Source organism: Diadema antillarum, unplaced genomic scaffold (assembly GCF_040938485.1).
Source record: "Diadema antillarum isolate AM-2024a unplaced genomic scaffold, OU_Dant_1.0 seq00002398_RagTag, whole genome shotgun sequence".
NCBI classification, from domain to species: Eukaryota; Metazoa; Echinodermata; class Echinoidea; order Diadematoida; family Diadematidae; genus Diadema; species Diadema antillarum.
Window position 1 is genome coordinate 113739 of NW_027273009.1, and position 26284 is coordinate 140022.

Below are 26284 nucleotides of genomic sequence, written 5' to 3' on the forward strand. Positions count from 1 at the left end.
AAATAAAACAACCAAAAAAAAAAAAAACAGAGGCAAATATCGACGACCAATCGGCGACTAAAACCCGAAAATTTTGCCCGGCGACCCGGTTACTCAATAAAGACAACCAGCTAGCTATTGGTCGCCAATTGGTTGCTGGTGTCCGTTTGACGCTCGGCAACCATTTCAAGATTAAGCTTACTAGGTACTGCATTAGAAAATGTGTAGGAATGCTCATAAAGGTATTAGTATAATAATTTTATTCCACAAGCTGAAACCAAGGAGTTGGCATGGCTTTGCCTAGACAAGTCCAGATCAACTAAATTTTAGTGATTGGTCGAGAGAAGGAGGATTCAAAAGACGGTGTTGGGTAGTTGAGGGATGTCATGGATCTCAAGGAGGACGCTGTTTAGGACGTACTAGTATATGAACACCTCGTGGCAGAGCTGGGAATAGCCTTTGGATAAGGCCTCCGCTGCCTAGATTGTAAACTATACGCCTGCCCACTTGAGATGGCGTTTGCAACAGTGATCTATACGGCACGAACTGCTCGACGGACGGTTTGGGCCTCCGGATGTGATGGTTGTTATTGTTGTTCTTTTGTGTTTAGTGGCGTTTTCCATTCTCATTAAAATATTCACAGCTGGTTGTCGTACACGTATCGCGATTAGTCTCAATTCAGACACAAAGGGGATATAAGTCCAGACCGCGTTGACCAAAGGCTAAGCTGGAAAGGAAAGCACTGGAAGATTTAGTTGCTTAAAGGGGCTGTACAGTACTGGTTGAGGTGGGGATTCACGTTTTTTACATTCCTAAGTGAGATAATCAGAAACCTTTTATGAAATATGAAAGAGCATGTGATTTTAAGAAGGATTCAACGTTTATTTGATGAAAATTGGTTTTCAAATGGCTGAGATATCCAAAAAAAAGTGATGATGATAATAAAAGACTACAGGCCACGCCTTTTATTAGGATCTCTTTGTTTCACCTTGTTTTTGGATATCTCAGCCATTTCAAAACCGATTTTCATCAAATAAACTTTGATACCCCTTAGAATTGCATGATCTTTGACATCTCATAGAGTGGTTTCTGAAATCTCGCAAAACGTTAAAAGCTAAATCCTCACCTCGACCAGAACTGTACACACCCTTTAACTCATAGAATGGAACCTACTATCAATATTCCATGAGCTTCTACAGAGGTAAGATTTTATTCGTGTGTACTACATATTTCGTGTTTCGTGTTTCACATGAGAGCGTGATACATGATTTGAACACAGAGAATGGTTAGCGTTTGTCGTTCGTTTTTTTTTTCTGATTGCTTTCTGCAGTACTTGAGGAGAATTTCACAAACTTTAATTTTCATGGAAAGTACACATTCCATCGACTTGTAACTGACATTAAGGGTATATCATCCCTCTGCTTTCTGAAAGAAGTTAAGTCAAGTGCTCTTTCACTATAGAAAAGTGAAAGTATGATGAATTTACTTTATATTTTCTTTGTATTGTTGTCCATAATGACGTCATGAAGTCTATAGTAGTCTCCTTACATCCAGCAATGATAGCACAGAAACTTTACAAATTCATAACCTTTGAATCGGCTGTTAGATCTTCCTCAAACTTTCACAGATAAATTCTACTAGTATTCTGCATACACTTAATCCACACTATTTTGGTGTTTGGTTTCCTTTAAAACACGAAATTCAATATTCTGCTTATCGTTTAGTATAGCTACATGAATTATTCATATGGCAAAACATCTCTGTGATAGTTAGGAAACGCAGGGATAATGTATTGCTCCAGAAGAAGTATTCATCCAGAACACTGTGTGGAGACAGGCCCACGACTAATGGCTTGAAATGGATCATTGCGCCTGAAAAGCCTGAACATGCAGTCACTTTGAACGTGCACACTCAGAGTAAAGAATGTTGTTTAATGGAAAATTTACGATCACGCTCAAAGGGTATAAAACCTGTACATTAAAACGGTAAACGCCAATGCACTCGGTGTTTTCGCGTATAATGATCTATAGATACTGTTAGTCTATCTGTCACCAATATGGCTTCTTCGAAAGAGATCCTCGGGGTAAAGACATTTTGTATTATTACAGGTGGTAGCAGAGGGATTGGACGCGCTATAGCCTTGGCCATATCGAAGCAAGTAGCAGAAAATTCGGTGGTTGTCATCACAGGCAGAAGTGCCGGTGATCTGAACGAGACGCAAAGTCTAGTGCACGCCGCTACTCCTGGCGTGCGAGTCATTTCGGTTACGGCTGACTTGTCGGACCAGTCAGCGCTCTCCAGCACTCTCCAGGAACTGACGAAGGATGTCAATCCAAAAGATTATCAACATGTTCTCCTCGTTAACAATGCTGCATCCTTGGGCGATGTTAGTCGATACATTCGCGATTGGTCTTCATCGGATGTTGAGTACATGCAAAACTACTGCATGTTTAACTTAACGTCGGCATTCCTGCTCACTTCTCACTTTCTCTCGAAGTTTCCCGCGAGAGAAGGACTCCGAAGGACCATCATCAACATCTCGTCAATTGCGGGCGTTGAGGCAAATAGATCGTGGTGAGTATCACTAGTACTTAACAGATTGTACTGCGCGGCATTATCGATGTGACGGCAACGCATCTGTTTCTCTCTCCATCCATCCTCCTCCCGTAATCCCCTTCTTTGTATCCTACATAACCCTCACTCCACATGGAGAGCCACCTTCATGGAGATTACTCCCAACATTCACTTTACATTCTCAACAATGCTAAATAATGCATGAATAATTCATTTTTTCTGACACAGCAAAAAAGGAAAAGTGAGAAACTGATAAAACCAGCACAGTATTTATTTGTTTTTAAAGTCATATTCATCAAAAAATTCGTTGTACTGAGATCCTCGATTGTCACAGTTGTACTCATAAAAGACATTTGAGCCCGTATAATGGAATTTATAGGCCTACTATTTCTGTCAATAGGTGACTTTCATTTTTTCCTTTTTTAACAAATTCACTTTCAATGATGTTATATTCGTACAAAATAATACACTTCGTCATCCGTCATTGTCCTTTTATTTCCTCAGTGGCTTGTACGGCATGGGCAAGGCTGCTAGGAACATGTGGTTCAAGGTTCTGGCCGCTGAGGAGCCAGACGCTCGCATCCTCAGTTACCACCCAGGGCCAGTCGACACCCCCATGTTGACGCAATTCGTCACCGAGTGCGTCGATGATGGTCTCCGGAAGATCTTGACCGATTTAGTGTCCGGCCGGCAGGTGCTGACACCTGACCAGACTGCAGCCACGCTGGTCAAGATTTTGGGGCAAGACACTTTCGAGTCTGGGGCATACATTGATTATACTTATGTCGAATAATACTATTATACTTTATCTGGTTTGAAAGCGTTTGAGCGCATTCGGACTGATTGTCAGTCAGTGGCAGTACAAGCAACTCGACCGAAGAATTAATTAATGTGTTTATTTGGCTTTTATCGGAATTTCTGAGCTTCTACGAAATAAATATTGATATCATGTATCAAATGCATATTCAATCACGACAACAGTGCCGGCGGATACGAGGGGGGGGCTCGCCCCCCACACTTTTTGGCACCATACAAAGGAATACATAATGTGTCAAAATTTTTACCCCGGAAGTACGTAAGCGGCACTGGTAGAAAGAAATTGATAGAAAGCTTGAAAAGTGAGCGCGGTAATGGTATGTTTTTGCGCTGACGACCATTTTTTTTTTTTGCTTGTCAGCTGATGAAACCCGGAAGTGGTACCAGACGTCTGAAGTGCTCACCCCCCCCCCCACATTTGAAAACGTGGCGCAGACCATGGACAAAGCTAAAGAGATCATATTGTCCTTTAATTGTCTACTGCCTTTAATTCATACACATATATATATTTAAGTTCCCCATAAAGCTTTTTGTACTTGTTTTGTTGTGTACTAAAAACTAAGTGTCGATATACTGTTTGTCATAAATGACTTTTACACAATAATATCTGATGTAACGGAACTAAGCAGAAATAAATCAATCCAATATATTATGATATATGTTTATATATACAATATATATCTCATATAAATTAAATAAAGACAGTGGACTACAGACACTTTGATCTCTATAGCTTTGTCGCATTTCTAGAAGTATTGCACATGCATTTACTACATGATATCAATGATTATTTCGTAGAAGCTCAGAAATTCCGATAAAAGCCAAATAAACACGTAATTAATTCGCAGTGATTTTTTTTTCAAACTATGTTTAATTCCATAGAAACGTAGTTTTTTACCTCTTTCAGGTAATCGCGGTTCAATTATCCGCATCCAAATAATGCGGATGAAGTATTCAAAATCGCATTCATATATCCCATGAAGTGCGCACTACTTTTACGAGCGCCCGTTCATATAACGGTGCGAAAGACGGGAGTATTTGTCATGGTTACTGCGCACGCCTCTATAATGACGTAATGTTTCCGGTGCTATAATATACTCACGTGTATGCACAGCTCTCGCTCAAGCTCAGCAATCAGCGGTTGTGCGGGAAATCGAGTGACCTTTGACCGAATTGTGGAATGTTAGTGCGCATAAGTCGTAAAACGCCTTCATGTATTCTCGATCTACTCCTCATGCTGCAATAATGCGCATAATAGCAGCATCAGAATAATGCGCACTTTTTGACTCCTCTCCAGTTCATGTAATCGAAATTTTACGACTTATTGCTCCTATTATCCGCATCCACGATTACCTGAAAGGGGTATTAAATGATCTATACAAACGCAATTCTTATACTCTGCTTTAATTTTTTTTTCTACCGTGGGAGGGGGTATCCCCATTCCCACACTTTCCCACAATATTGTATGTAGGGTGTATGTGTGTGTACGTGTGTCTCTCTGTCTGTCTATGTAGTGGCGTGGGCTTATAGTGGGGCATAAGGGGTGGGAGTGAACAGAAATATTGAGGGTAATATTGAGGGTAAAATAAATTATGTAATATATAATTAGATATTTGGTTTATGTAAGAGTAGCAATTGGTAATATTTTTTTAGTTATTTTTTGTATGTCTTTACAGAAGTAATTAGGGGATTGGAAAGGATGGCATGGCGCCTATTATAGTGTAGTGATGTAGGAAGGACTGTATTTTGGTACAAGTGGACAGCTTTTTTTTTTCTTTTCATTTTGTCGGTTTGTTTTTATATTATACATTCCGCGAAGTTATGTATTTACTTCGTTTGTATGTCATTATTGATCCTGATAATTTAGTATCAAAATTACATCAAATAGTTTCAGCTATTTTCATCGTAATTAGTTGCTTTCCACTTCCAAAAGATCCACAATTTTGTTGTTATGTTTTCTTTACACAATCACCGCGATTGTGTAAATTCAATTTGCATTATACAGAATTAGAAATAAAGAATTACTGAGAAAAAAAGCTTTAAAAAGTGCGTGTACTTGTGTTTGTGTGTAAATGTATCATACACAGTCAACCTCGTATAAGTTAACCTCGTTCAAGTAGAAAGATGGGAGAAATCGAATATAAAAAAAATCTGCCCCTAATGGAAGGCAAAGAAAATGTATGTTTACATAGTAATAAATTTTCGTTTTTTCTTTGTTTAAAGTGTTTCAACAAGAATGATGTATTTCTATTTATGGATCTATTTTGTTAGCAGCTGACACCAACTATTTTCATCGACTATTTTCAGTTTTGTGAGTTTAATGTGTCCAGTTTTCACTTCCTTTGGCAGTGCTAAGAACGCGATAATAGCCAAGACGGAATATGAAAGCTAAGACAAAAATAAACGTTGTAGTATGATAAAATCCTCTTAAAGGAACACTTAAGAACGCATCATTTAAAAAACGACCTTCTCTTTCTCCCACCTTTCCAAACTCCCTCCCCTTTTCTTGTATGTGCGCTATTCTTTGGAATACAAAGTCATGAACTTCAACCCATCTTGCAGATCTTAGCATTCCCGCCGCATCGACGTGTGCAGTGCACTCCCGTTACAGCTAACACGGTTAAACGAAATTCCGAAATGACTAGGCCTAATAGTATAGGCCTATACACACTTAGCAGGATTGGGTGTTTGCTTATACTACGTATACAGTCATATTAACAAGACAATTAGACCTACATTGTCGATTATAGACACACTAGTATCTTGACTGAAACTGTAACGACCTGGATCTAATGAAAATCTTCATCAATCAATAGAAACCAGCACACTCTCAAATGCCCCCTCCTCCCATACTGAAAAAAAAAAAACAGAATGAGACACCCATTACTGTGGGAAATAGGGGAAGTACATAGAGCTGAATACAGCTCTATGGGGAAGTATCATCTCATATTGTGCGTATACATGTTGGTACTTTACGAGCGGAATGCATAGCATTATATTGACACAAGAATAGGACGCTTGGAACAAATAATATTCACCGCAGAAAGAGGAGCGGGTCTCACAGAAAGGAGGGACGATGTTTGTATGCAATCCTCGCCTGTCTCGCATAACCTTTTTCATAATACATTCTGTCATCATGTCTGTGCATTCATTCTGTCATCATTGTTATGCGGAGATATTGTCTGATTCATTTTTTTTTCCAGAATGGATTTTGATCATCGAATTGTGATATACTTGTAGTGTAATGGATTTCCGAAAATGCACTTCAAGACAACAAAAGTTCACTGGGACGAGGGTTCGAGGATATCAAACAGGCGGTTATCATAGAATGTTGGATGGTATATTTGCGGCGAATATAAGTTGTAATGTACCCTGACATCAAGTTTTTCATATTACCCCCACCCCTATTTGAAGGTTGTTACTATCGGTTGTTATTATATGTTTTCATGAACGCACTATAACAAAAACCATTTCCCTTTTATTTGTCTGTACTTAGTATCATTACAGTCGCAATTTCTATTGTTTGTTTCATCACGTCGGGAAGTTGCATACAACGATAGTTAGATAAACGATCTAAATCTCTTAGTAGACGTATTATACACCGATCCAACTTCATAGAATAATCAGAAATTACTGCGTCGTCCAACACTGTCATGGTGAATGCATGACAGATGTCGGGACACGTACGTAGGCCCTTTATGTAATAACATCATGCTCATCTGGCACTTTGGACCACAGCAAAGACTTAAACACACGCAAATATGGAAAATAATATGGCAGGAGATGCAGAGAAGTACTAGTCCCTTTTTTTTCAAATTCAAATGAATTTGTTAGGAATTTTCTGCATCGAATATGTATTACAAAAATGAAACACAGTCATTTCTTTTTGTTTACAAGACAATGGAACGTACGGTGTGTACATCCGAATATGAAAGTGAGACACACGTGCACAGATTAAAGAAAAGAGTAAGAGAACACGTCGATTGGGGACCACTTGGAAAAAAAGAAAATTAAATGATCTGACTGAATTATGGCACATGTATTGGGAGTGTAAATGCAGAAGACTGTCGTCAAATAAGCATTTTTAGCTTGAAGATACGACAGCCTTGAAAGAGAAGGAAGAAAAAAAGTGGGCTGAACATGCATCTTGTATACTTATCGAAAAGAAAAGAAAAAGCAAGAAAAAAATGACATTCTGGCATGACATCTCAACAACAAGAAATGTAATACAATAGACACTATATAATTATTATATATAGAGAATGAGGTGAGTGAGGCGATTACATTTTTACCCTTATCTTTAAGAATTTCAATATACAAATCTTCGGCTCCCTCAATATGAATATTGCTCCTAATTTTGTATCTAAATTGAGCATGGATAAACATTTCTATTCCTCCTTTACAATGTGTGCGATCAGCGCACGTGAATAAAACTTTAGTTTGGAAGATGGAAGATTGGCGGAGAATTTGAATGCAACCACGTCTCGGTTATACCCATAACAGAAAAAGGAAACTCATTCATCGAGGTCGGTGCCTTTTTAAGATAGGAAAACTTAAATATATTTATTGAATAGTAATGTAAGGAGACGGGGAGGGTATCAAAACATTAAAAATTAATCTATTTAGTTTTTTGGTTTCAAAGATCGGATATCAGCTAATTCCCATAACTTGATATAATGTAATTTTTCATGTTATATAGCTTTAAAAGAAAAAAGTGATGTACATGCTTTAATTTGTTCGGGCAGAGAATTCCATCAGGTCCATGGTGTCGGATAGATCTGTGAGCAACAAGTAGCTTCGGGTTATTTAGATGAATGTCATAGCAATGGCGAGTGGGATAGGAGTGTGCTTTGCTATTTTAGATGAAAGTATTATGGAAGAACGGTAGTAAGTTGTTGATGTATTTGAACATAAAGGTAGCGGACTGATAAATATGAAAATCACTTACTTGTAATATTTTCAGTCGTTTGAATAGAGGATCGGTATGGGATTAATAAGGGGAATGTGTACAAATTCATTCGGACGGCTTTTTTTTTCTGCAAATGAAATAACATATCAATATTGGATTTGTTACAGTTGCCCCATATACGATATTATAATAAATGATATGCGGTAAACCGAAGGAATTGTACAAAGTTAGAAGAACGTTCTTGGTCAAAATTGGTTTCAACCTATAAAGTATCAACCTATGAAGTATACCAATCGCTTTCGAAACCGAAGTAAATATTTTATGAATATGTTAATTCCAAGTCAAATTTGAATGCAGGATAACACCGAAGAACTCGGTGGATTTCTTTTCACTAATAAATACACTATGTCATAGACTTTTAAAAAAATATGCGGTGAAAATAGAGGTATTCGGAATTCAGTAGTAAGATCACTTCGGCAACGTAACCAGATACATGTATGTTCTGTTCATAAAAGTTAATAAACGCTGCCCATAACAATCGAGAAAGAGGGAGGGGAAAAAAAGGGGGGGGGGACGCATTGCGGAATTAGGCATGACGTGTCTTACGTCAAACAAGTGGATTCCCGATTAAAAGAACAGTAAGAAATGAAAAAGCTGAGATTACATGGTGGTTAATGAGGCTGGTAAGAAAAGAAAGACCCGTGAACTATCATACCACCCTACAGGGAGAGCGGAATGACTGCTTGAAAAAAACATACAAAGAGTGGCAAGTATTTTGAAGACTTCCACATACTTTGGATGGAATCATTAATAATGTTATGTGACAGTTTAAACATATTTGCAAAGAATATCCCTGATAAAAAAAAAACAGCAACACACAAACATTGTCACTTCATAGTGACAGCTCAGTTCTAATCTGTTGCTACAAGAAATGGAATATCATTAATCAATTTTTGCCTGAAACGCCTGAACGGGTGCTTTGAATGTGCGCATTCCGATTGAAGAATGTGGTTATGAAAAAATTAGGCTCACGCCCAAAGAGGACACAACCGGTACATTAAAACAATAAACGCCAGCTAGTGCACTCGATGTCCCCATTTAACATTTTGATACTGTTAGTCTATCTGTCACCAATATGGCTTCTTCGAAAGAGATCCTCGGGGTAAAGACATTTTGTATTATTACAGGTGGTAGTAGAGGGATTGGACGCGCTATAGCCTTGGCCATAACAAAGCAAGTATAAGAAAATTCGTTGATGGTCATTTCAGGTAGAAGTGCAAGTGATCTGAACGAGACGCAACGTCTAGTGCACACCGCTGCTCCTGGCGTGCGAGTCATTTTGGTTACGGCGGACTTGTCGGACCAGTCAACGCTCTCCAGCACTCTCCTGGAACTGACGAAGGATGTCACTCCGAAAGATTATCAACATGTTCTCCTCGTTAACAATGCTGCATCCTTGGGCGATACTTCTCGATACATTCGAGATTTGTCCTCGTCCGATGTTGAGTAAGTGCAAGACTACTGCATGCTTAACTTGACGTCGGCATTCCTGCTCACTTCTCACTTTCTCTCGAAGTTTCCCGCGAGACAAGGACTCCGAAGGACCATCATCAACATCTCGTCAGTTGCGGCCATTCTGCCCGTTAGACGGGGTAGGTATTACCACTATAGTAGGTCTACGTGGCATTATGGGTGATTATGGAGGAGACAACTACCTACAACGCATCTACCTCCCTCTCCTTCCATCCTCCTCCTGTAATCCCCTTCTTTGTATCTTACACAGCCCTCACTATCATGTAATGTGAGGAAATAATTATCCTTGACCGTGGAGATTTTTTTTCACGTTGATTTTACCTTGACCATTTTGAGATAACTATAATCTTCACACGTTTGTGCAATCAGTAATTATAAGCATCTTATTATAAGCCTGAGCACATCTATAACATGCTCTGATGAGGAAAAGCAAGGAAAGTTCTTGAACTCATCAGGAACAGCAAAAAGAAAAGAATATGACTTGTCGATGCTATACACATCATTTCTAAACCCTGTGTTTTAGGGAATGCATTTCACTGAGAGCCTCGGTGGTCACGTGATAAGTTGATGTAGTGTACTAAAAAAAAATCAATTTAAAGGGATTGCACAGTTTTGGTTCAGATAGGGATGTAGGTTTCCAATTTGTGTGTGTGTTTGTGAGATAATGAGAAACCTCTTATGAAAGGCAATGTCACACCTTTCCGGGTAAGCTACGCGGCTTGTTGCGAGTTGCCCGTGGATTTATGTTTTTGCTCCGGAAGCGCGTGTCACCTGCATGACATTCTGTGGGACATCTGCCATATTAAATTCCTTCAGAAGAATTCCTTCACCGAGTTGTCAGCCCTAACTCGCCACCCATGCGCCTACACGCAGGAAAAACGGAATGGACGTAAGTAGAACGTAAGTAGCACGGGTCCAGCAGGTAAGAAACTCGCCCAAATCCTTGTCCGCCTGCAAAAATTGTCCTGCGTCCTTGAAAATCCCCACACGCATCGAGCCCGCGTATCTTGCCCGGAAAGATGTGACAGGGCCAAAACTTGGCTGCGGGTAAAGAGGACTTGCGTGCGCCACTCCGGGTAACCACGGGTGAGATACGGGCTATGTACTGTCATCTGCGGGTCATCTGCGGGGACCTCCGGGTAGCAAAAAGTGTTCTTCGCAAGTCGCTCGCAAGGCCTACTCGGAAAGGTGTGGCACGGCCTTTATGAAATATGAAAGTATACATGCAATTCAAAGAGGAATTCACAGTTTATTGGATGAAATAATGGCTGAGATATCCAAAAAAGTAATCCAAATAAAATGCGACAGGTCACGACTTTTATTAGGAACTCTTTGTTTCACCTTATTTTTGGATATCTCAGTCATTTAAAAACCGATTTTTCATCAAACAAAGTCTCAATTCCTCTTACAAATTATTGTATGCTCTTTAACATTTCATAGAGTGGTTTCTAGATATATATTATTTCGCAAAACGTTGAAAGCTAAATCCTCACCTCGACCAATTTTATACAGTCCCTTTAAGTCCTGCAGCTGAAAGTAAAATTTCTGTCATTGTATCTTTATTGGCAGTGCGGCACCATCCTTCTCCTCTTTATGACGTCACTCTGTATGTATTCATATTTTTACGAAGCCAACTGACTATCCATGATGCCCTATATATAGTATTCGGGCAAATACACTATGTTCACTTCAATCCTTTTCCTTTCCTCAGTGGTTTGTATTGCATGGGCAAGGCTGCCAGGAACATGTGGTTCAAGATTCTAGCGGCTGAGGAGCCAGACGCTCGCATCCTCAGCTACCACCCTGGGCTCGTCGATACCGTCATGTTTCAGCAACTCTCCAGCGACTGCCCAGACGACGGTGCCCAGAAGATCATGACCGAGATGCTGGCCGATCAGAAGCAACTGCTGACACCGGACCAGACTGCAACCATACTGGTCAAGATTCTGGGGGAGGACACCTTCGAATCTGGAGCTCACATTGATTATACTTACCTCAAATGACGGACGTCCTTTATCAGTTTGGTTTATAATAGCTCAGTTTCGCAACATGTATAAGCTTCGTTTCTACAGTCCGACCTCCTACCCGGCTTCCCTTTATCCGGATCTCTCTATTATCCGGACATGACCTCGCCGTGATTTTTTTTTTTTAATCTGTAATTTCGGGAGAAAGGGGGATTTCGATCTCAAACAAACTTCCTACATAAACTGACATGGATTAGATATTATTCCGAACAAAAGTACCATACATTCACATCAGATTTTCATCTAAATAACATGCATTCAAACATGCGATTCCCCAAATCACCGCAAGAACATGGACAGAAAACTTTTCATTAAATCATTGCATGGTACAGGCGATCGTTCATCGAGCAAATTATCAGAGAATTCTGAACGCAGACCAGCAGCTGACGAGGACGTGACATGTTCACGCAAAATTGATACATGCATGTAGCTACAATCATTGGGATAGGCAGCTGCGTGTATTAAACATAGACTCTCCCATATCCCGCCTAATCCCTTATCCGGATGCACCGAGATTCTCTGGGGGGGGGGGGGGGGGTAGCGTTGACGCTTAAACACCTATACTTATATGCAAACTAGAGAAAGATGAATATAGCAGTTACACTGGTGGTAGATTTATCGTTTCCTTTAAAAAGAAATACTAAATCAGCGTTTGGTAATAGCGGAAGTGACAATGTTCTTGTCTAGAATAATAATTACATACGCTATAACTTTTTCCGTCCTGCTATAGGATATCACAAATATACGGAGAAGTATTCGACTATACATTCGATATCTAATATTCAATCAAGTTACTGATGACGTCTCCTCCACATGTATCTTAGGATATGATATATGAATATGTACAGTACTATAAATGCTGGTGTATACTACATACGTCTATTCATTATGTCTATCATTTCGTTTAAGTACTCTGATATAATATGTACTCTTACGTTGTTATTTTGTCATAAGGATTGTAAAATCGGAGAAAAAAAAATAAACTGACACTTAAAACAACAAAACAACAATAACTGAAAAGTTAGAGCCAAACAGCTCGTAATAAAATAGGGATACTCGGTGCGCTGAGCACGATCGGGTCTACTGCCGTAGAGGCGCGAGACGATTTTTATACTGCACACAATCGTATTCCCTGACCAGAGAATTATGCTGGACAGACTTTGGTCGAGTGTAAACATAAAGCCATCATGTTCGGGTACAACAGTTAACCTTAGTGTATAGTCAAATGTCTCAAGTTGGAAGAGTCAACATGCTTGCTTCAGCAAAATTTGACCTAAGGACTGGCATTTTTTTTTTTTTTTTGTAGGTCTGGTTTTATCATTTTTATAAAGGCCCCTTATGTGTAATAATGTGTGTGCGTATTATCACAGGTATTATGATATATGACTTGTATCTATCATATAATTATATCCATTTACTTGTTTGGATGATAAACTTATACACAATATGAATTTTTGTATTTGATGGTGGTTATAGCAGAGGGGGAGGGGGGCTTCTTAATTCTTATGAATATCGCCATTGTGAAAGCTTTCAAACTAGGGAAAATATTTCAGTGATAAGGATCGATTTAAATTCTTCTCCTTGAGTCCATTGTCTATCAGGTTGTACACTGTACTAAAACTTTAATTATATATATGTATGCAGGCAAAGTGGAGACTTCAGCTGTAATGACAGTTTTTGTTAATATATCTAAATTTCATCGCGTAATTTAGCCCCGATGTCAAGGTCTCATATCAACTTAACAAAAGGACACAACATTGTCAAATAAATGCCCGGATCTTGTTCCGGTGATTGTACCATTCTTTATTATCATAATCAGTGATGCAGAAATAATACTACCGCGTTGATAGCGATGTTTCAGCAAATCGCACAATCCGTTTTGAATTATACGATTTTTAACATCTTTATTTCGAATAGACATTATTGGATTTAATGAATAGAGAAATATTAGAAATACACTTTAGTGTGGCTTGACGCAACTAGGACAATCCATTTAAAAGTGATGATTTTTTAAATTAATTTTGGTTAAATGGGCTTTTTGGTGAAAGTTGTTTGATTTGGTTGTGAATTTCACGTCCGCTACAGGAGACAACAAACCAAAGTTTCTTTCCTTTTCTTCTTGTTGGAAACATATCTATGGTTTCCCAATCGTATATGACTCCGCAGTACTGTTGCAGTATTTTCGTGGTCTGTGCTGGTTAAGCAAATTTTACACATCTTCATTATATGAAACAAATGATGTTACATACAAAGCAATTCTAAAGTACTAGTACTATAGGAATCACCTCAATTTAAATAGATTGTACCCAATCGCAATATTCCGAATAAAGGGCATGACAATAGATGGAAAGACTTGAGTTCGCCTGACACCTATTATACCTTATATGTTTTGTTATTTCTCGAGAAGGGTTTATACCATGCATGCAGTTATCCTGGTCTGGCTTGTTGAGTACAAAGAAGCCAGCAGAGTCTGAGCATAGTATTAACGCACTCGAGAACAACCGGATGTTTAATTTACGCTCAGAGCCGAATTTGAACATTCCCTTTATCGTGTGTCCATCTTCACTCAACTTCGGGACAGTATGACGTCGGCATTGAACACGGTGAACGATGACGCGAACATGAATGAACATTAGGTTTTTTGGGTTTTTTTAACTACCGGAGACCGCCACGAAAACAAACAAACAAACAAACAAACAATCAATCAAACAAAACAATAACACAAAATAAAATAAAAACAATATTTTTTAGGACTTCGTTCCTGTATGTTTACACGAATTGATAGGGAAGATGAATAACGGATAACCAGTGATTGAATAAAGATAATGACTATCACGTTCATTGATAGAGCGTCTGCGGGCTTTGCCAAACAGCTACGAACCATCATCAAGGCCGGGTTATGTTCGTTATTCGTAGGTTCGTTACTCCGAATGTTCCTTATTCCGAAATACAGAAATTCCCTAATATGATACAAGAGGTTCGTTAATCTGAAAAAAAAAACACCCACCCAAACAAACAAACAAACAAACAAACAAACAAAACAAAGATGGTGCGTACCAACGAACCTTCGGAATAAAGAATTGTAACCATCTAGATCACAGATGTACGAAATGGGCGTCATAATTGCACACATCTTTGTGGATAGTTGCATGAAGCCCCTCATTTCCATAGAATAAACAAACCTATAATGTAAGTGTTGTGATACACCTGGAAAAAAAAAAGCTTGACACCATGGACCAATAAAAATTATTGCGATATTGCGTGGATTTGATGATATGGTAGTCAAATGATTTGAAAATTATCTCTGCAGTCAGAAACAACAATTTGCATGTATCAGTGGTATGAAAAATGTATCAGTTGTATGAGAAATGTAATCCGCGCAATGGCGTACACTTGAGCTGTATTAGCATAGTATTTATATTGTACAGAAATTACCTTTATGATAAAGTACATTATTGCAATTTACAGTCTATTCGAAAATGATACTTATCTCTTCTATTCAAAATACAGATTCAAACATAATAAATAAGATAAATTATGATTTGAAGGTTATCCCAAAATCGTTAATGCTAATAAGCTTGTTTTTAATATGCCAAAAAGTTTGAAATTGTAGTAATTGGTACCTCAAAGGAAAAGACTCAAGAAGAAGTATTATGTCATTAACGATCTTCATAGGTTCATAAATTGATGAAAACTTATCATAGAATGAATAAACTCAATATACTGAATATTTGCAGTCTACAGTTGTAAGAAGAAAAAAAAATTGTATAAAAAAAGTTTAGGACTATTCATTACAGAGCCGCAATCATCATCATCATCTTTATTGTCATATAAACTCGTGATCCAAGCTCATTTTGATTAATGTTCCGTGGTCGGAGTAACACTAACAAAACAATACCATTTTGAACAAGTAGCAAATTCTACAAAGTTGATCATAGAGGGCAGTGTTTAGCGTAATCTGTTCCCAACGATTAAAGTCATTGTGTGAAAATCATGAAACATTATTAGAGTATACTCTCTAAAAAAAAATCGAGTGAAAATTTTCACTCTAAAAAGAGTGAATACAAAAAAAGAGTGAATTTTGAGTGAAATTGGAGTGAATTTTGAGTGAAAATGCTCATTTTCACTCATTTTGGAGTGACGTCAGGGATCACTCGAAGATTTTGGAGTGATCCCTGACGTCACTCCAAAATGAGTGAAAATGAGCATTTTCACTCAAAATTCACTCCAATTTCACTCGAAATTCACTCTTTTTTGTATTCACTCTTTTTAGAGTGAAAATTTTTACTCGATTTTTTTTTAGAGAGTAGGCCTGCTTAGTTTACTTGGCGCGTTTTCACGAAACCTGAACATATCACCAAAGCATCGAAAGTTTTGAAAGTTTGAAATATTGAACGTTTTCCAAACATTCCACCCAAAGTATGCACCACATCGTTGAAGTTCAATTCTGAAAATGTCAAAGCTTCCTCGTAGAGGGGATACCCCCACCCCCTCGTTCGCGTATACGTGTTCCCCGATATATTAAATATAATGTCTGAGTATGAACCATGAACCCGGCTATAATGTTTCTTACACTCCCTCACATTCATCACCAGGAAGCGACCAACCTGAAGGAGATGGTTGACATCTTCGGCAGCACAAAATCACAAAGGATGATGCTGACCTTAGTATACTATACTTAATAATTTGGCTTGAACAATTCGGTAAATTTCTTTTTTTCATGTCGTACATCTGTCATCTCTTTGCGCATGTGTCAAACGTCAAACCAAACTATTAAAGGTAATATATATTATATGATATATTTCTTTCTTCAGTACTTCTTTTGAAACTTTCAAAGATTCATCTATACATAATTGAATACATTGTAAAATATAAGGGCCTGGTCACATAGCATGCGAGGACTGTCAACAACCTTCAGAACCCCCTACCCCCCCCCCCCCCCCCCCAAAAAAAGAAGAAAACAACAACAACAACAACAACAAACAAACAAACAAATAAAAACAAACACAAACACAAAACAAACACAAAAACAAAACAGAGGCAAATATCGACGACCAATCGGCGACTAAAACCCGAAAATTTTGCCCGGCGACCCGGTTACTCAATAAAGACAACCAGCTAGCTATTGGTCGCTAATTGGTTGCTGATGTCCGTTTGACGCTCGGCAACCATTTCAAGATTAAGCTTGCTAGGTACTGCATTTGAAAATGTGTAGGAAGGCCCATAAAGGTATTAGTATAATAATGTTATTCCACAAGCTGAAACCAAGGAGTTAGCATGGCTTTGCCTAGACAAGTCCAGATCAACTAAATTTTAGTGATTGGTCGAGAGAAGGAGGATTCAAAAGACGGTGTTGGGTAGTTGAGGGATGTCATGGATCTCAAGGAGGACGCTGTTTAGGACGTACTAGTATATGAAAACCTCGTGGCCAAGCTGGGAATAGCCTTTGGATAAGGCCTCCGCTGCCTAGATTGTAAACTATACGCGTGCCCACTTGAGATGGCGTTTGCAACAGTGATCTATACGGCACGAGCTGCTCGACGGACGGTCTGGGCCTCCGGATGTGATGGTTGTTATTGTTGTTCTTTTGTGTTTAGTGGCGTTTTCCATTCTCATTAAAATATTCACTGCTGGTTGTCGTACACGTATCGCGATTAGTCTCAATTCAGACACATAGGGGATATAAGCCCAGACCGCGTTGACCAAAGGCTAAGCTGGAAAGGAAAGCACTGGAAGATTTAGTTACTTAAAGGGGCTGTACAGTACTGGTTGAGGTGGGGATTCATGTTTTTTACATTCCTAAGTGAGATAATGAAAAACCTTTTATGAAATATGAAAGAGCATGTGATTTTAAGAAGGATTCAACGTTTATTTGATGAAAATTGGTTTTCAAATGGCTGAGATATCCAAAAGAAAGTGATGATGATAATAAAAGACTACAGGCCACGCCTTTTATTAGGATCTCTTTGTTTCACCTTGTTTTTGGATATCTCAGCCATTTCAAAACCGATTTTCATCAAATAAACTTTGATACCCCTTAGAATTGCATGATCTTTGACATCTCATAGAGTGGTTTCTGAAATCTCGCAAAACGTTAAAAGCTAAATCCTCACCTCGACCAGAACTGTACACACCCTTTAACTCATAGAATGGAACCTACTATCAATGTTCCATGAGCTGCTACAGAGGTAAGATTTTATTCGTGTGTACTACATATTTCGTGTTTCGTGTTTCACATGAGAGCGTGATACATGATTTGAACAGAGAGAATGGTTAGCGTTTGTCGTTCGTTTTTTTTTCTGATTGCTTACCGCATTACTTGAGGAGAATTTCACAAACTTTAATTTTAATGGAAAGTACACATTCCATCGACTTGTAACTGACATTAAGGGTAATATCATCCCTCTGCTTTCTGAAAGAAGTTAAGTCAAGTGCTCTTTCACTATGCTATAGAAAAGTGAAAGTATGATGAATTTACTTTATATTTTCTTTGTATTGTTGTCCATAATGACGTCATGAAGTCTATAGTAGTCTCCTTACATCCAGCAATGATAGCAGAGAAACTTTACAAATTCATAACCTTTGAATCGGCTGTTAGATCTTCCTCAAACTTTCACAGATAAATTCTACTAGTATTCTGCATACACTCAATCCACACTATTTTGGTGTTTGGTTTCCTTTAAAACACGAAATTCAATATTCTGCTTATCGTTTAGTATAGCTACATGAATTATTCATATGGCAAAACATCTCTGTGATAGTTAGGAAACGCAGGGATAATGTATTGCTCCAGAAGAAGTATTCATCCAGAACACTTTGTGGAGACAGGCCCACGACTAATGGCTTGAGATGGATCATTGCGCCTGAAAAGCCTGAACATGCAGTCACTTTGAACGTGACATTCAGAGTAAAGAATGTTGTTTAATGGAAAATTTACGATCACGCTCAAAGGGTATAAAACCTGTACATTAAAACGGTAAACGCCAATGCACTCGGTGTTTTCGCGTATAATGATCTATAGATACTGTTAGTCTATCTGTCACCAATATGGCTTCTTCGAAAGAGATCCTCGGGGTAAAGACATTTTGTATTATTACAGGTGGTAGCAGAGGGATTGGACGCGCTATAGCCTTGGCCATATCGAAGCAAGTAGCAGAAAATTCGGTGGTTGTCATCACAGGCAGAAGTGCCTGTGATCTGAACGAGACGCAAAGTCTAGTGCACACCGCTACTCCTGGCGTGCGAGTCATTTCGGTTACGGCTGACTTGTCGGACCAGTCAGCGCTCTCCAGCACTCTTCAGGAACTGACGAAGGATGTCAATCCAGAAGATTATCAACATGTTCTCCTTGTTAACAATGCTGCATCCTTGGGCGATACTTCTCGATACATTCGAGATTTGTCCTCGTCCGATGTGGAGTACATGCAAAACTACTGCATGTTTAACTTAACGTCGGCTTTCCTGCTCACTTCTCACTTTCTCTCGAAGTTTCCCGCGAGAGAAGGACTCCGAAGGACCATCATCAACATCTCGTCAGGTGCCAGCGTTAAGCCCAAAGGAGCGTGGTAAGTATTACCACTAGTGCGTGACAGAGATGTGACAGCACAGCATCTACCTTCTTTTTTTCCAAATAGTACGGTCTGCTATGTCGAAATATTGAATCCCGTGAGATTTTCGTGCCAAAATTGATTTTTTTTTTTAGCTAATTTGGTCAATTTGGGGGTGCTGAATCTAAAAAACTTTGGTTCCTTTTTTTTCGACCACGCCTTCAGCCGCCATTTTGAATTTCAAAATGGCCGCCATAGCAAACTGTATTTTGACCCAGATCTCATAATGTGCGCATTATGGAAGGTTAAAATTTGATGCAAAAAGCATGTTTATAACGTCAGACATTGTGATACACCATTTCCTGATATTGTAGATTGTTTTGATACAATTTGAGGGCTGCCATCTTGAAATTCAAAATGGCCGCCATAGCTAAATGCATTTTTACCTGTATCTCAGGTTGTAAGCATTATGGAAAGTATAAATTTGGGCCAAAAAGCATGCTTATGATGTCAGATATGCTAATATAGGACCCTATACATATTTGTTTTAAATGATGGATAATTTTGGTTGGCGGCCATCTTGAAATTCAAAATGGCCACCATAGCAAATGTAATTGGGCCTATATCTCATATTGTATGCATTGTGTAAGGTTCTAACTTGGGGCATAGAGCATGCGTTTGCTATCATACTTTCTGAAACATCTTTATCTGAAATGATGGTCCATTTTGATATCATAGGTGGCCATCTTGAAATTCAAAATGGCCGCCATACCAGAATGTATATTTTGACCCGTATTTCATGCTGTAAACAATACAGAAAATTCACATTTCGGGCATAAACCGGGCTCATGATGTTGAACATTCAGATGTACTTTGATCCCCTCCCTAAAATTGCAGATCATTTTTGAGGCTGCCATTTTATCATTCAAAATGGCTGCTTTTCAGCTAATATCTGTGGTCGACGAGCAACTTTTAGGCATATCAATGTTTATGGTGGTGTACACTGTACATTATTTTACAAACACAGACACACACACATAATCATATACATTCTGTAATAATGGATTATTCGCATTGGCTGCCACTCATGAAATTCAGGATGATTTCGACCCATATCTGGTACTGTAAGATCTTTACCCTGCAAACTCAAGCATGCTGGAGCACTTTCATGTAGGACCTATGTGTAAGTCAATCACTTCAATAAATGGTGTTATCATTGCATAGGAGAGACTGCTTCCTGTAGGTACACTGCCATGTTGAAATGCAAAATGGCTGCCATGGGAAACATTCCTTTAAGAGCATTGCATTTGGGTAAAACTTGTGAATAGGAAATCATGTAATTCTGGTGTCAAAGCAAATGACTTTCAAAAGTGCCTCAATAACTGTGTCTGGGTGACTAAATGCCCCCATTTAGACGATTTGGTTGTAGAGTTTAAATAAACAATATTAGCCGTGTACTAGAAAATTTATTGGAAATTTACTTTAGTTATGTCTTCTAGGCTCATTCCCTGCATGTGTTCTTTAAGTCACAGCACTTGTATATAGGGCTGTACACAGGGGAGAATTGGTTCTAAATTCTTCCAGAAACAATGACTTTTGCATTTCTTGTCATTATTATGAACATGATAATGAATCATGTGGCTACCGTTGGTGTAGGAAGCTCAAAGCATTTAATTGCACAGTTTATGTGTATCCGCTGGAAAATAACTACAATGTACCATATTAAATTCCCCTGTATAGTAGAGGCACAAATTAGGTTTTGAAGGTTTACAAGGTTTGTTCTCTGGATGTGTTGTATCAAGACTCTACGAAAGCAAAGCGGGAGATTGTCCAGGTTGACGTCATCCACGCCCAACTTCTGGAAGGCATGGACTGTGTCATTGGACATTCTGCATGATTCAAGGCTTAGAGAATTCTTGATCCATCTGCTCTTTGAGACATCCTCAAATTTTCAACTTCATCCTGTGCCATGAAAGGCATGACCAAGCAGACCTTTGTTTTTCGCAACAATTTGCAGAACATAATCTCTCAACATTGTCAATTGTACTTAATCATCTCCCCTTTTCCAGTGATGGAGCAGACAACATGCGATGCAGTATTAAAAGTAAAGCAAAGATCCATTAGGAGAATGAAAATGTCAGTGTCTATACGTAATAATCATCAATATCTCTGAAATTCCCTGTTGCTCTTGAAGTAGCATTTAATACATGCAACGGAATGAGGATATCTGCTTCCTCATTGTGACGGGTGACAGCTCCCATGGCATCTTTGATGAACCTTTTGTTTCTTTTTTCCCCGTTCTGTGTCAGATGGAATACATTGACTGATCTGTATTTCAACTTTCAGGCTGATTATTTGGCTCAGTTTTGTGGGTTTCTAAGGCATGGGTATGAAAAACGAACCTTTGTTAGTCAGAATGAGGAGAAGGCCATAAATTGTGAGATGAAGAGTGATTGTGGAATTACTTGATAGAACATTAGAACTTATAACTTCCGATAATTGTATCCTCCAGTAATGACTGGATAATGACAGGTCTATCAGACTGTTGTACCGGTAGAAGTGTAGTGGTCTTCTTAAGCTTAGTGACTTTTGATCCAATCTTACATGGTGTATTTCAATTGCAAGAGCTGAATGACTGGCCTTTCTCATATTATCCCAGACAGATTTTTTTTTTTAATTCTTTCAGATACAAATTCTTAGTACAGAACATGAAAACATCCATTTTCATCTCTTTCTAGAATATCCTCCTTGAATGTTTCCGATACCTGATTTTGCCAAACACCACGTTCATCAGTTTCAATGCAGTGATAATTTTTGAGATTACCCTCGTGTGATGGAGTTCTAAATTGTTGAGGAATTCTGATGCATCCAAAGTGCCACAGAACTGAGCTATTATTGCTCCTTGGTAGTTTTAGAGTCATTGGCGGTACAGCAGTAAGCATCTTGGAAGTCTTGATAATTGAGGATGACCCACACAAGGGCAATCAGGAAAAACCTACTCACTGGCATTCCTTATTCATTCTGTGTTATTCCAGAATACATCCAGCAATTATGAGCTCCCTGATGAGTTGTTTTATTTTGTGGTCAACAAACAAGCTTGTGAATGGGATGCCTGGTAGGGTGACCATGGCATTTCTTGACATTGGGAGACTTTTCCGTGTTTGTCTTCATTATCTCAAGGCAGCATCAAGTTTTTGAAGATCACCTTTAATCGTATCAATGCTTACTTTTGTACAAATATTTAATAACTGGGATTGAATGTAACTATTGACGAGGTTCCATGAAACCAAATAATGTTTTGCCTGAGAGGCAAAAACAAATCACGTGTAAGCGAATCACATACCCGCTTGGTGCTATTATGGGACGTGGGATGTAACGCTTACACGCTTGCCCACACTTATGGGAAATGGCATGGGACCCCTCCCTCCCCCCCCCCCCCCACACACACAGTTTTTGCCCCTCAGGATAGCTTGATGACGTCATTGGAACCTCGTCCTTACAGTCTGAATTTATGGCGGCCATTTTGAATTAAAAGATGGCTGTCGTTCTGCGTGACCTGAAAGTGAATTCGGTCTAACTAAGACAATTTTGGCAAATTTATCTAGGGCGCTTACCACAGTATCATATGTTTTTCTATGGCCACCATCTTGAATTTCAAGATGGTGGCCTATCTAATGATCGACAATAGGAAACAGCTGTATTGGAACGTTGGACACCACTAGCATGTCTATTACCGAGAATTTGATGCTCCTACAATAATTGCAACATGAGATATGGGTAAAAACGCTATGGCGGCCATTTTGAATTTCAAGATGGCAGCCTATAAATTGTATCAAAACAAGCCACAATAACAGAAAATGATATATCAGAGTGGCTGACATCACAACCATGCATTTTGCACCAAATTTGAAGCTTCTACAATGCTCACTGCATGAGATATGGTTCAAAATACTGTTTGCTATGGTGGCCATTTTGAAATTCAAGATGGCAGCCTACAAATTGTATCAAAACAATCCACAATATCAGAAAAAGATATACCAGAGTGTCTGACATCACAACCATGCACTTTGCACCAAATTTGAAGCTTCTATAATACTCACTTAATGAGATATGGATAAAATTACAGTTTACTATGGCGGCCATTTTGGAATTCAAAATGGCGGCTGAAGACGTGGTCGGAAAAAATGGAACCAAACTTTTTTGGATTCAGCACCCCCAAATTGACAAAGTTAGCCAAAAAAATCAATTTTGGCACAAAAATCTCACGGGATTACATAGTAGCCTCTACTAAAACCTCCTCCAAGTATATGTTCTGACTATAAGCACTCTATCACTGCATATATAATGTGAAGATAGATCCTTCACCTTGAATATGGAGATTACTCCCAACGTTAATTTTACCTTGTCAATAATATTGAGATAACTGCACATGTGGACGGTCTCTGTGTCACCCGTAGAGCACAACCATGATGCACTATGATAAGAAACAAAGGGAAATATTTGTTTAACTTCAACTCGCCAGAAGAGAAAAATAATACTGCAAATAATTTTTTTTCAAACCCTTTCTATCAAGATATTAATCGTACTGAGAGACTACAGATTGTCACAGTCGTACTCATAAAAGAAACTCGACCCGTATACTTCATTCTTTTCTGTACTTAACCAACTCACTTTCCATTACATCATATTTGTTTAAAAAAAACACTCTGACTTTCGATCATTTCTTTCTCTTCCTCAGTGGTCTGTATTGCATGGGCAAGGCTGCCAGGAACATGTGGTTCAAGGTTCTGGCCGCTGAGGAGCCAGACGCTCGCATCCTCAGCTACCACCCTGGGCAAGTCGATACCGTCATGTTTAAGCAAATGAGTACCGAGTGCGTCGACGACAGTGTCCAGAAGTTCTTGGCTGACGTGGTGTCTGATGAGCAGGTGCTGACACCGGACCAGACTGCAACCACACTGGTCAAGATTTTGGGGCAAGACACCTTCGAGTCTGGGGCATACATTGATTATACTTATCTCGAATGACGCGCTATATCTGATTTGAAATCGCTTGAGCAGTTTCGCAACGTTTACTTTATAAACGCTCTTGTGAATTTCACACCGCAACGCAGTAACTTCATGCACATTATGCTTCTTTATACACTGTATAAGAGCTGTTCATATTTTTTCTATATCAAAAGAAATAATACGTGCCTAATAGGACTGATTGTCAGTCGCATTACAAACAACCAGACCCAAGAATTCATTAATCACGTGTTTATTTGGCTTTTATCGGGTTCGTGAGCTGCTACGAAATAATCATTAATATCGTGTGGAAAATGCATGTACGATACCTCTAGAAATACGACAAAGCTAGTAGGGATCAAAGTGTCCTTTGTCTACTGTCTTTAATTCATATACTATCACAATTCAGGGTAGTAAACGACGTTGCAATCATGAAAGATAAAATGATAAAACTTATTTCGGAAGTTATAGAGAAAAGAGAAAATTCAGCGTCAAAAGGTATACTTTCATTCGTATAATAATACGAAAATGGGAATAGAGACTAATGACCTTGGTGCATTGAGCATACTATATAATACTGTTCTTTTTTTCTCTCTCTGTTTCCCAACCATTCCATGTTCGGTTTCTGCTGTTCAAATCATTAGTTCTCAGTGTTACAAACAATACGCTACCTCACATTATTTAATAATGTGAGGTAGCGTATTGCTCGTGTTAGCTGTATAGGGGGGCAGAGGATTGAACCTGAACGGATGAATAGGACAAATGGGTGGAGGAATGTACGGTTCGATAGGTGTCTTCAATCTGTCTGTCTGTCTGTCTGTCTATGCAGTGATATGGGCATAAATAAAGTCGGGGCATAGGGAATGGGAGTGAACGGAAATATTGAAGTATAGAATGAGCTATTATGGTGTTGTTGTTGTTGTTTTTTGGTAAGAATAGCAATTGGTAATATTTTTTAATTATGTCTTTGTATATTTTTCAATGCATGTACAACTATGTACTAGTATACTGAAGTAAGGGGATTTAGTCCATGGGCCAAGACCCGAAAAGTGGGTTATTGGTACGACCTGAGGTGGCAAAACCTTTTTGGTGTCATTTTGTTTGTCGGGCATAGATATGCTTATCAAGCTATGATAGCATTTCCAAATGAATAGCTTAGTCATAGCAAATGAATCTTTAACCAATTTGGTCTCGTTTTTATATCCCTATACTTCTGAATTGAAACTTACCGCTATACAAAGAAGAGCACTGTCTTCTGTATGTCCCACGGAACTAGAAACACAGACGGTGGTATGTCCACAGGTGTTCTGTTGTAAACGCGATGCACTTAGTCTTTATTCAAGGCAGCGAAGGGAATATCCAAAGGGTTATGATGTCCACAGCTGTCACGCGATGCGCTTAGTCTTTATTCAAGACGGCGAAGGGAATATTCAAAGCTTATGATACAGTGTATATCCCTTTATCTAAAAACAACAACAAAAAGCAATTCCTCGTGAACTTTGCCGTATTTTTCAATTATTCATCATTTTACGGTGAAAACGCTACGATGAAAACGCTAATACCACGCAAATGTCGCTTTATTTCCATCCAACAATGAAGGATAATGTAAAAACAATGTATGTACCGGTACACTACAATACATTACAATAAATAATATTGTAAATGAACAGAGTGATTTTTGTTTAAAACTGATGCATTTGTTGAGAGGGTAGTATAAAAACAGTATAGATAATCCCTTTTATTAGGAACTTTAGATAATGACGGTACATTGTTTTGTTTTGCTTTTCTTTTTAGCAGTGTTTACCAGAATATTGTTGTTAATCAGGCAAAATTGTCACATAATTAGTCCATGGGCCAAGACCCGAAAATGGGTTATTGGTACCACCTGAGGTGGCA

General features: G+C 38.7%; 3 pseudogenes; all 3 read left to right on the forward strand.

Annotated features, from left to right (window-relative positions):
- The first annotated feature begins 365 nt into the window (after positions 1 to 365).
- Positions 366 to 3346, forward strand: LOC139714726 (sepiapterin reductase pseudogene; annotated as a pseudogene).
- Positions 3347 to 9413: 6067 nt separating this feature from the next.
- On the forward strand, positions 9414 to 11814 carry LOC139714733 (sepiapterin reductase pseudogene; annotated as a pseudogene).
- A 7068-nt stretch (positions 11815 to 18882) lies between these two features.
- On the forward strand, positions 18883 to 24409 carry LOC139714727 (sepiapterin reductase pseudogene; annotated as a pseudogene).
- The last annotated feature ends 1875 nt before the right edge of the window (positions 24410 to 26284 follow it).